Genomic DNA, 10,661 nt, shown 5'->3' on the forward strand with positions numbered 1-10,661 from the left:
CGTATGCTAACACATATATATGGAATTTAAGAAAAAAAAATGTCATGAAAAACCTAGGGGTGAAACAGGAATAAAGACACAGACTTACTACAGAATGGACTTGAGGCTATGGGGAGGGGGAAGGGTAAACTGTGACAAAGCTAGAGAGAGGCATGGACATATATACACTACCAAACGTAAGGTAAATAGCTAGTGGGAAGCAGCCGCATAGCACAGGGAGATCAGCTCGGTGCTTTGTGACCGCCTGGAGGGGTGGGATAGGGAGGGTGGGAGGGAGGGAGACGCAAGCGGGAAGACATATGGGAACATATGTATATATATAACTGATTCATTTTGTTGTGAAGCTGAAACTAACATACCATTGTAAAGCAATTATACTCCAACAAAGATGTTAAAATGAAAAAAAATTAAAAATAAAAAATAAAAAAAACAGGCAAAGAACTTTACTAAGCATAGTATATCTGAGGCCTTTTCATCATGGATCCAATAGCTTCTTGACGATAAAACAGAGTTTCAGAACTCAGGCTTTGGAGTGGGAGAAACCTGGAATCAATTATGGTTCTGCCTCTCACTCCTCAGAGATTTGGGGCAAATTACCTAACCTCATTCATTTTTTATTTCATTTGTGAAATCTCACAGGAATAATATGAAAATAAAATGGCAAGATACATGTAAAGTACTCAGCACAGTGCCTGGCACAATATAATAATCAATAAATGAAAGCTTTTTATTTCCTACCTCTTAATAACCCCTAAGGGCAGCACTGTACTAAAGCGCTATACAATAATACTCAAGAAAACATTAAATGATTTTTCAGGAGGAGACTATTTAGTAAAGCTGAAAAGCATATAATACATTCTTTCAAAGTTTTCCAGTAAGAAACCACGGTGGCATTGCTAAAGGGGTATGCTTCAGTGACCAGGGTATCTATTCTATACTCAGCAGTGCAGAAACATAGCTCAGTAAAATAGTCCACAAAAATCAGGCCTCAAACCTGAAGTCTCTTACTGAGTTCAACGGCTATGTATCATAACCCATGTGTGACCATTATTTCCTTCATAAAATGATAACACATTGATTTAAGCCCTAGGAATATGTATAAAGACAACTGCAAAAGCACTTCTATAGAGATTGAAATTACAGGGAAAATCTCACAAATCTGTGTCCCATATGTACTCCTTCAATATATTTGATATATAATCTTGGAGCATTTGAGTTAAAAGCTCAAGATAAGTTTCCCTCTGTAGCTTATCATGGTTCTATCCATGGGAAATCCAGCATACAATCAGTACTTTGTCAATGACTCAATAATTTCTTCAACTTTTGGAAACAGCAATTGAAAGAATGCATATTTAAATAGTCAGAATTACACAGTAAATTTTCCACTGACAATCTTCCCTCTCTCTCTCATACATGTGTATTCATACCAATAAACATTTACCAAGTGCCAAGCACTGTGTCAGGGTCTGGGGATAAAACAGCAAAAGTCAGTCTTTGTCCTCAAGGACCCTACAGTTTATTCAAGCTTAAGATATACCACTGCCGCCTTCTAGTTCAAGAAGGTGAACTGAACACCTATATCTCTTGTACTTTACAAGACCCTGAAAAAGTGATGGTAAAATAGTATAGAAGTATAAATCACAAGTCAAAGACAGGAATGGAAAATGGCATAGCAAATACAAGATTTCAACAATTTCTGACAGAGAACAAACAGGAGAGAACTAGCTGATAACACAAATCAAAGGAATGCTACAACCTGAGATATGTAATAGAAAGGGTTCCAACCCGGGAGGGAGCTGACTGGCAGGACAAAACCCCAGAGGGGTTCCACACTCAAAGAAGACTGATCCTAAAGAGAGCCTGAGTGAGAAAAGGGCTAAAAACAGGGGTTAACTGAATGTCTGAATTATGACACAGTTGATGAACTCTCCCCCCAAAATAAAGAAATTCCTGCAGATAGAATACCAAATTCAACAAACTAGGAAGAATAAGGGCACCCTAGTACAAAGCCCTCTGCACTCTGGTATTTGGGCCCTCCAAGTGTAAAAGCCAGCTGCCCACTCACTCCCCCCAAAACCAGTTGACAACCTGCCTAGGTACACAGAACTCCCAGTCAGCCCTTCTACTAGGTCATTCTTTAATACGAACAGAATCAGGAGACAGCCATTTTGAAGAAAACATAACACAGAAAGAACAAGAATAAAATGTCCTTGGAAGAGCTGAAATAATTCAAGAAACCATTTTTAATTTAATTTTTAAAATATAATCATAAGATTCAAAAATCAAAGAAAGGTATATAATGGACAGGTTCACTCCCAAATCTGTTTCCTATCCATTCAGTTCCCCCCCCCACTCTCCCACAAGTAACCACTCATTAGATTCTGTGTAGCCCTCCAGAGTTTCTTACAGCAAATAAGCAAATATAAATATATGTCCTTTTTCTCCCTCTCTACACGAAAAGTAGCATAGTATATACCAAGCTTTTTTTTATAGTCACAATAATTTAATATACTGTTTTCCCTGTCAGTACATGAGATTCCCGCATTCTTATTTTTAATACCTATATAGTAATAGTATTTGATTATTTGCTTATGACAGATAAAACTGCATATTTCATTTTGCATATATGTATGTCTGTGTGTATATACGTATATATATATATATATATATATATATATATATATATATATATACACATATGTAAATTCCCTGAAGTGGGATTGCTGGGTCAAATGAAATTTGCATTTTTAACTTTTAATGAAGTATACTAATATACCCATAAGAGTACACATAATTCATGTGTACCTTTATATAATGCTGCCAAACTGCCTTTCACAGGCATTGTACCAATTTAAACTCCCACCTGCAATGTGCAAGGTGTCTTTTACCCCACAGCCTTGACAACAAAAAAAAGGTGTTATCAAATATTTTGATTTTTAACACTCTGATAGGTTTAAAAAAGGAATCACAGTGTGGTTTCAATTAGCAATTATCTCATGAGTGAGATTAAGCATCTTTCACATAAACAATAATTAAAGTCAGGAATAAGCCAAGAATTGCTATTATCATTGCTACCACTTACGGAAATAAGACATACGAATATTGGAAAGTAGGAGACAGAACTCAAAACTTGCAGATTATATGATTACCTGTCTAGAAAATCCAAGCAAATTCAACTAAAAGAACTATGATAGGAAGTAACGAGAGAGCTCAGCAGAAAGGCTAAATGCAAAATCAACAAACAAATCAATAGCTTTGCTATACATCAGCAATAATCAATTAGAAAATGTAATTAAAAAAGCAACTATCAGGGACTTCCCTGATGGTCCAGTGGGTAAGACTCCACACTCCCAATGCAGGGGGCCTGGGTTCAATACCTGGTCAGGAAACTAGATCCCGCATGCATGCCACAACTAAGAAGTCCAGATGCTGCAACTAAAAGATCCCACATACAACAATGAAGATCCCATGTGCCACAACTAAGACCCGGCACAGCCTAAATAAATAAATGAATTAATTAAAAAAAAAAAAACTATCCTAAGGTAAGGGTTCCAGGGGCAGGTGGCACCAGGAGGGGGCAGGAAGGGCTGGGTGCTCTGGAAGGAGGGCAGGTCACTGCAATTACTATATAGATATAGATATATAGGTAGTATCCTGCTCATAAGAGCAACAGAGCTATAAAATAATCATCTAGGAATAAACTCAAAAAGAATTATGTAACACCTATATAAAGAAGACTAAAATTTTACTGAAGTACATAAAATACACCTTTCTTTGGTAGAAAGACCCAATATTAGGATCTTCACAAACCCCCCTCTGAGATTATCCCAAAGTCAATGCAAGTTCAATAAAAATCCCAAAGAGATGTTTTTGTCCCAAACTGACAAACTGATTTGAAAAGAGTACAAGGAAAGCAAAGAAAATCTTGAAAAAGAACAATGAGAGTTTGCTTTAACAAATATTACTTATAGCTATAGTAAGTTAAACAATGTGGTTTCATCAGAGAAATATACAACTGGATAATGGAGAACAATCAGTAGAGAAAGAGACACATGTATGTATGGTAATGCAGTCCATGGTAAAGATGGCATTTCAAATTTATGAGGAACAGATAGCATAATAAATGGTGTCAGAATAACTGGCTATCCATTTGGGGGGAAAAAAGTTAAAGCCCTACTTAAAATCAGTCACAAAAATAAATTCCAGGTAGATAAAAGGGCTAACATAAAAAACAAAACTATATATAACTATGAAAAGAAAATATGGCAGAATATATTTCTAACCTGAAGAAAGGCTCCCTTAAAAAGATAAAATACAAAGACCATTAACAACAACAACAACAAAAATACATTTGGCCATTTGACCATGAACAAGGTTAAAAGATAGGCAACAGACTGGGAGCAAACATCTGCAACTTGTATAGCAAAGCATTAATATCCAGAATCTATAAAGAGCTAAAAAAAAAAATCAGTAAGAAGAAACACAAATGGACAATACATGCATGGTAGGGGGATGGCTCAAACTCCTTAGTAAGCAAGGAGATGCAAATTCAAATAATTCAATATCATTTTTTGCCTATCAGATGAGCGAAAATTATATATCTGTTAATATCACATTTTGAGTGTGAGAAATTCAGTACTCCATGCACTGTTGGCAGATAAACTGGAATAGCCTCTTTATATGGCAAATTCCAAATATCTAGTACATACCTGTCACCCAGCAATTCCACTTCTTAGTACCTACCTGAGAAATATTCCTGTATGTGTACAAATACGTATGTACAAGGATTTTTTACTGAAGGATTTTTTATTGTTTGCAACAGCAAAAAAACTAAAAAGAACTTACATATTCATCTATAAGAGAATGGTAAAATAAAAAGTGGTGCATCTGTACTACGTAATAATATGCATCTGTTTAAAAACTGAGAGGTGGTTATACACTGATGTATAAAAATCTCCCAAACATATATACTATTGAGAAAAGTGAGTTGTAGTACAACACATACATCATACCTATATGTCATTTATATATTAAATATTATATATAAATACATATATAAAAGACAAAACTTTATGTTTCTAAATGTACTCATATATGTGTAAATGCATATAAAAAAGACTGGAAGGATATGCTCTAAACTGATCCTGGTGGTTAAAGAAGCACGTAGTATGAAATATTATGTATCCATTAAAAAGGATAAAGTGAACATATACATACTGACACTAAAAGAGCCTTAAGGGCTTCCCTGGTGGCACAGTGGTTAAGAATCCGCCTGAATGCAGGGGACACGGGTTTGAGCCCTGGTCCAGGAAGATCCCACATGCCACAGAGCAATTAAGCCTGTGCACCACAACTGAGCCTGCGCTCTAGAGCCTGCGAGCCACAACTACTGAAGCCCATGTGCCTAGAGCCCATGCTCTGCAACAAGTGAAGCCTGCGCACCACAACAAAGAGTAGCCCCCACTCACCGCATCTAGAAAGCCCACGTGCAGCAACGAAGACCCAACGCAGCCAAAAATAAATAAATAAAATAAATTAATTTTTAAAATACTTTGAACCAATTTCTTAAAAAAAAAAAAAGAGAGCCTTAAGACATATTCTTTGGGAAAAAAAGTAAGTCATAAAATACACATTTTTTATTTGTATATGCACATGCATATGCATGTAAATACAGAGAAAAAGGACTGTACAAGTTCACAGTCAACTCTTAACAATGATTACCCACTGGGAGGGCAGGAAATTGGGTAAAGGGGGACTTGGTTTTAATCTACCTCTATATTATTTTAATTCGTTAAAGAAGAATTGTCCATCAACAACCTGTACCAAGAACCAGTTAAAGATATTATAATTTCTTAAAATAACTGAAGGAAGGATAAAACAAATAAGGTATGTACAACTTATATCCAAATGAATATTATCACTTAACACTTATTGAGTGCTTTGTGCTAAGCACTGTAAGCCCTTCCATGCATTTTCTCATGTAATCATAAGAATCTTGAGGTAAAGTTATTCCCATTTTACAAATGAGGAAACTAGGCTCAAAAAATTAAGTTAAACTTCCCTAAGATTACACAGCTAGTAAAAACCAAGGACAAAATTCAACCCAGGCAACTGACTCCCAAGTCCATTCTTAACTACTCATAATACAGGGTCACATATGACTTGGAGCCACATGCACACACTATACACAATCCTGAATTGCATAGCTACATACACTGCACAACCACATCACATTAGAGATGCCCATTTTATGTGAAAAACTTTCTGGATCATATTAGAAAAAGAATTGAAATCATCTCCATCTTCTTTCATCATCAAAATTAAACAATTTCGGGCTTCCCTGGTGGCGCAGTGGTTGAGAGTCCGCCTGCCGATGCAGGGGACACGGGTTCGTGCCCCAGTCCGGGAAGATCCCACATGCCGCGGAGCAGGTAGGCCCATGAGCCATGGCTGCTGAGCCTGCGCATCCGGAGCCTGTGCCCCACAACGGGAGAGGCCACAACAGTGAGAGGCCTGCGTACCGCAAAAAAAAGATGTGAAATGGGAATCAAAACCACAATGAGATATCACTTCACACTTACTAGATGGCCATAAAACACACACAAAAAAACAAAAACGCCCAAAGTAACAAACGTTGGGAAAGATGTGAAAAAATTGGAACCCTTATACACTGGGGATGTAAAATGGTGCAGCCACTGTGGAAAATAGTTTGGTGGTTCCTCAACAAGTTAAACACAGAATTACCATATAACCCAGTACATACCCAAAAGAATTGAAAACAGGTGTTCAAACAAAAACTTGTACACAAATATTCATACCATCATTGTTCACAAAAGCCAAAAGGTGGAAAGATCCCAAATGTCCATTTTGAATAAACAAAATGCAATATATCCGTACAATGGAATATTATTCAACCATAAAAAGGAATGACATACTGATACATGCCACAGTGGGAATGAACCTCAAAAACATGTAAAGTAAAAGAAGCCAGACACAAAAGACCATGTACTATATGATTCCTTTTATATGAAATATCCAGAATAGACAAATCAATAGAGACAGGAGATCAGTGGTTGCCAGGAGCTGAGGGAAAAGAAGAATGGGGAGTGACTGCTTAATGGGTACAGGGTTTCTTTTTGGGGTGATGAAAATGTTTTGGAACTAGATGTGCAACATCATGAAGGTACTTAATGCTGCTGAATTGTACACTCTAAAATGGTAAATTTTATGTTATGTGAATTTTATCAAAATAAAAAGTTACAAGGTTAAAACACAGAAAACAATTTCTTCATTTCTAATTTTTAAAAAGTTCATGAAAAAAATAATATATTCCTTGAAGAAAGGGGCATTAAAGGCTCACTTTTGCAGTAAGTTAATTTCAACATTTTCCAAACCAGATATCTCATGACAAGTTCTACCAAAACAATTAAAACTGGCATCAAATTCTACTTTTGAAGCTTTGGGAATTTCTGTATGAATGCCTTTATAATAGATGTCCTTTACAGCTATCAAATATGTCCTAACAGTGCCATAAATTTTATGATCTCAAACAAAAATGGAAAAGATCCACCCCTCTGAAAGTATTCTGGCTTTTAGCCAAGAGACATAATCAGGTATACCTGCAAATAGAGCTGGTCTACTTAGATGGGAGACAGAGAAAGGAAGAGTTTTTTCTTGCACACAACCCCCCCCACACACACAAACATATACACAAAAATGTAGGCCCTCCGTTAATTATTTTTAAGTTATTTATATGACTAGAAATGTGATAGCAATAAAACAGTTCTCATCTTTACTTCTGACTACTCTGGTTCTGTGCAACCATTGGCTTTATCATTTCCTGGCTAAGTGATGGACACGTTAATGAAAAGAAATTCCCCTAGGGAAGAAAGTTAAAGTCCACATTACAGAAATTTAACTCCTAAAACACTACAGAATAATTACATCAACAAATGTAGACTTGTGATATGGGTGGGGATCAACATTGGTCTAGAAGTCAGAACTCCAGGGTCGACCACTTACTTACTAGGGCAAGTCTTATTTTTCTGAGCTTTATTTTCTCTCTCAGGTATAAAAAGGAAAATAACTTTCCTGCCTGCTTCCCAAAAGAAGTACAGTAATAAAAATATGTACAAGGTGTGATAGGACCACTAAAGAGGGGCACCTAACCTAGCCTGGTGGAGGATGCTGGGAAAAGGAAAAAAGGGGGAGCAGGAAAGGCTTTCAGGAATAGCTAATGACAGAGGTTAGTATAAAAAGAATGAATTCAAATTCAAAGGGAGGGGGAGAGATAAGAAGCAAAGCCAGAGAGACGAACACCACAAATCTGCTTATGCTAGTCCCTCCTTGGTAAATAGTCAAGGGCTCCTAACTCTGCAGGGTAGTCCTTCATCCCAGCCTCAATCTAAGATTCCACTTATCTCATTCCACTCCCCAAATATACCATGCCTACACTTTCTTGCCTCAATACTTGAATGCTCTTCCACTCCAGGAACATCTAGTTAGAAACTGGGAGACGAGTTTGCCTGCCAGAGTTGATGCAACATTTCCAGGGTTTCATGGTGCTTTTATACTTCTACTCTACTGCTTAATACTCTAAGTATTCATTTAATCTAAGAGAATATGAACATTGTATTAACTTTTATATTTAAACTCTGGGTAGCCAAAACAAGGATTACACTCTTTCCAACATCAAAGCAGAATAAAATAAAAAGGGCATGGGAATGTTCTCAAATTTGCAACATTTCCAAAATAAATGAATATATGTCAGTAAAGTTTGTAAAAAGTAACCATGAAAAGTTAAAAATCCATAAACTATTAATCTTGACCCAGAAAAGAATGAGACCATCACAAGGCATCCTTAACAGAAGATATGAATTTAGAGAACAGCGCATCCAAGTAATCTGCTGTAATTTAAACTCACACCAAAAAGCAAGTGTCAATTTGCAAACAAGATAAATTCAGATTAACGAAAAAAATCAAGTAGAATTATTTTAGCATTCAAAATCAGCATTTTAGTTATCCTTTAATGCAAGGTATCTTTCCTTTGGACTGTTGACAATTTTTAAATTCATCAATTCAAAGGATAGAGACTGTCTAGAAAACACCTGCTGCTCTGTGTCATATACAGAGACCACTTTAAAAGTTCTCTTGGTATTACAACTTACTATAGATGAAAAACAGGTAACAATGCCTCTCAAAATTGAATGCAATCACCACCACACAGAAGATTTTCACAACTTAACCGCTATTATCATACAGTTGCTTCAGTCCACAGTAACTCTTAAGAAGGAATAGCCATACCACTTGCATCTGTTTTGAGGGTTCAATTTCATTTTAACAAGATCTACCAACTCGCAAGATAGGGAGATACACACGTGCAGGATTTCCACCTACATCCCACTACATAAATGTTTCACCATTCTTAACTAGTCAAACAAAACCTCTTTCAGTACAGTGAAGCCACCTCACCACTTTTATCCTAACCCCATCATACCATCTCCTCCCCATCCCCAACCTGTCAGTCACAAAACACACCTTTCCCAAATAATACCTCTCAATCTCCTTGAACCTAACCCATTTACACAACCAGGTAGCAGTATCCCTCACAAGATACAGTCCTATCGACCTTCACACATCAACTGACTCTCTAAATTAAATCCACTTTCCCTCACCCCATTATATACTGAAACTCAACTTCGAACACCCGAAGCGATCTTCCCTTTCAGTAGCCTCAACCTCACTTAAATGACCACTCAGTCCTTTGTCAAACGTCACCCGGCCCCCTCATGTAACCGCCTCACCTTCTCTGTCCCCTAGTCTCCCATGAACTCCCAAAGTTGCCACCCCCCCCCCAACGAAAAAGACAAAAAACGTACCTCAACCTTAAACCTGCCCTTCCCCACTTTCCCCCTCTGATTTTCCTCTCCGCCTGTTGGCTCACACCGAAAGCAGCTCCGACAACCCTGAAGACCCGAGCCCGGCCTCGTCCCACACGTATTGGTGACGGCAATCACCCTGCCTCGGTCAAGCCGCCCCCCACTAGGGCGCTTACTCTGAACAGACTCTTGGCCGCCGCTGCCTCCCTCCATTCATCCCCGGCCCATTCATCTCTCAACCCAATCCCAGACACGCCCCCCGGCCTCCTCCCTCACTCCCAGCTTCCCGGCCGGCCCGGGACCCTCACCAGATTAGAGGCTCTCGCGGAGGGTGACTCTCTTTTCGGTTCTCCCTCGCCCTCCTTCAAGCCTCCGCTCGCCCCTCGACTAGCTACACCATAGAACACACAGATACACAAACCGCCTCCTCTGATGCCGCTTAACTCCCCTCCTCGATGTCTCGCGCTCCGCTCCGCGTTGTATGCGCGTGCGCGCGCGAGCGTCTCCGCGCGAGCCCACCCGGCCAGCTACGGCCGGTAGGTAAAGAGCGGGCGGGGTTAGGGGAGTGGGGTACGATCGCAAGCTCGCGCTCGCCCGAGAGCTGGGCAGGCGCACGCGTACACCAGTCAGGGAATTCAGATGGAGAGGAGAGGGGGACGGAGCGGGGCGGGGAAGGGAGGGGAGGAAAGGAGGGGGGAGGGGCGGAGAAAGCCGACTGAGCAGCCCCAACTCCGAACAGCCCCTATCGCTGCGAGGTGCTGAGTGGCTAGCCAACTAGAGCGT

This window comes from Phocoena phocoena, chromosome X, assembly GCF_963924675.1.
Source record: "Phocoena phocoena chromosome X, mPhoPho1.1, whole genome shotgun sequence".
In the NCBI taxonomy this organism is placed as follows: Eukaryota; Metazoa; Chordata; class Mammalia; order Artiodactyla; family Phocoenidae; genus Phocoena; species Phocoena phocoena.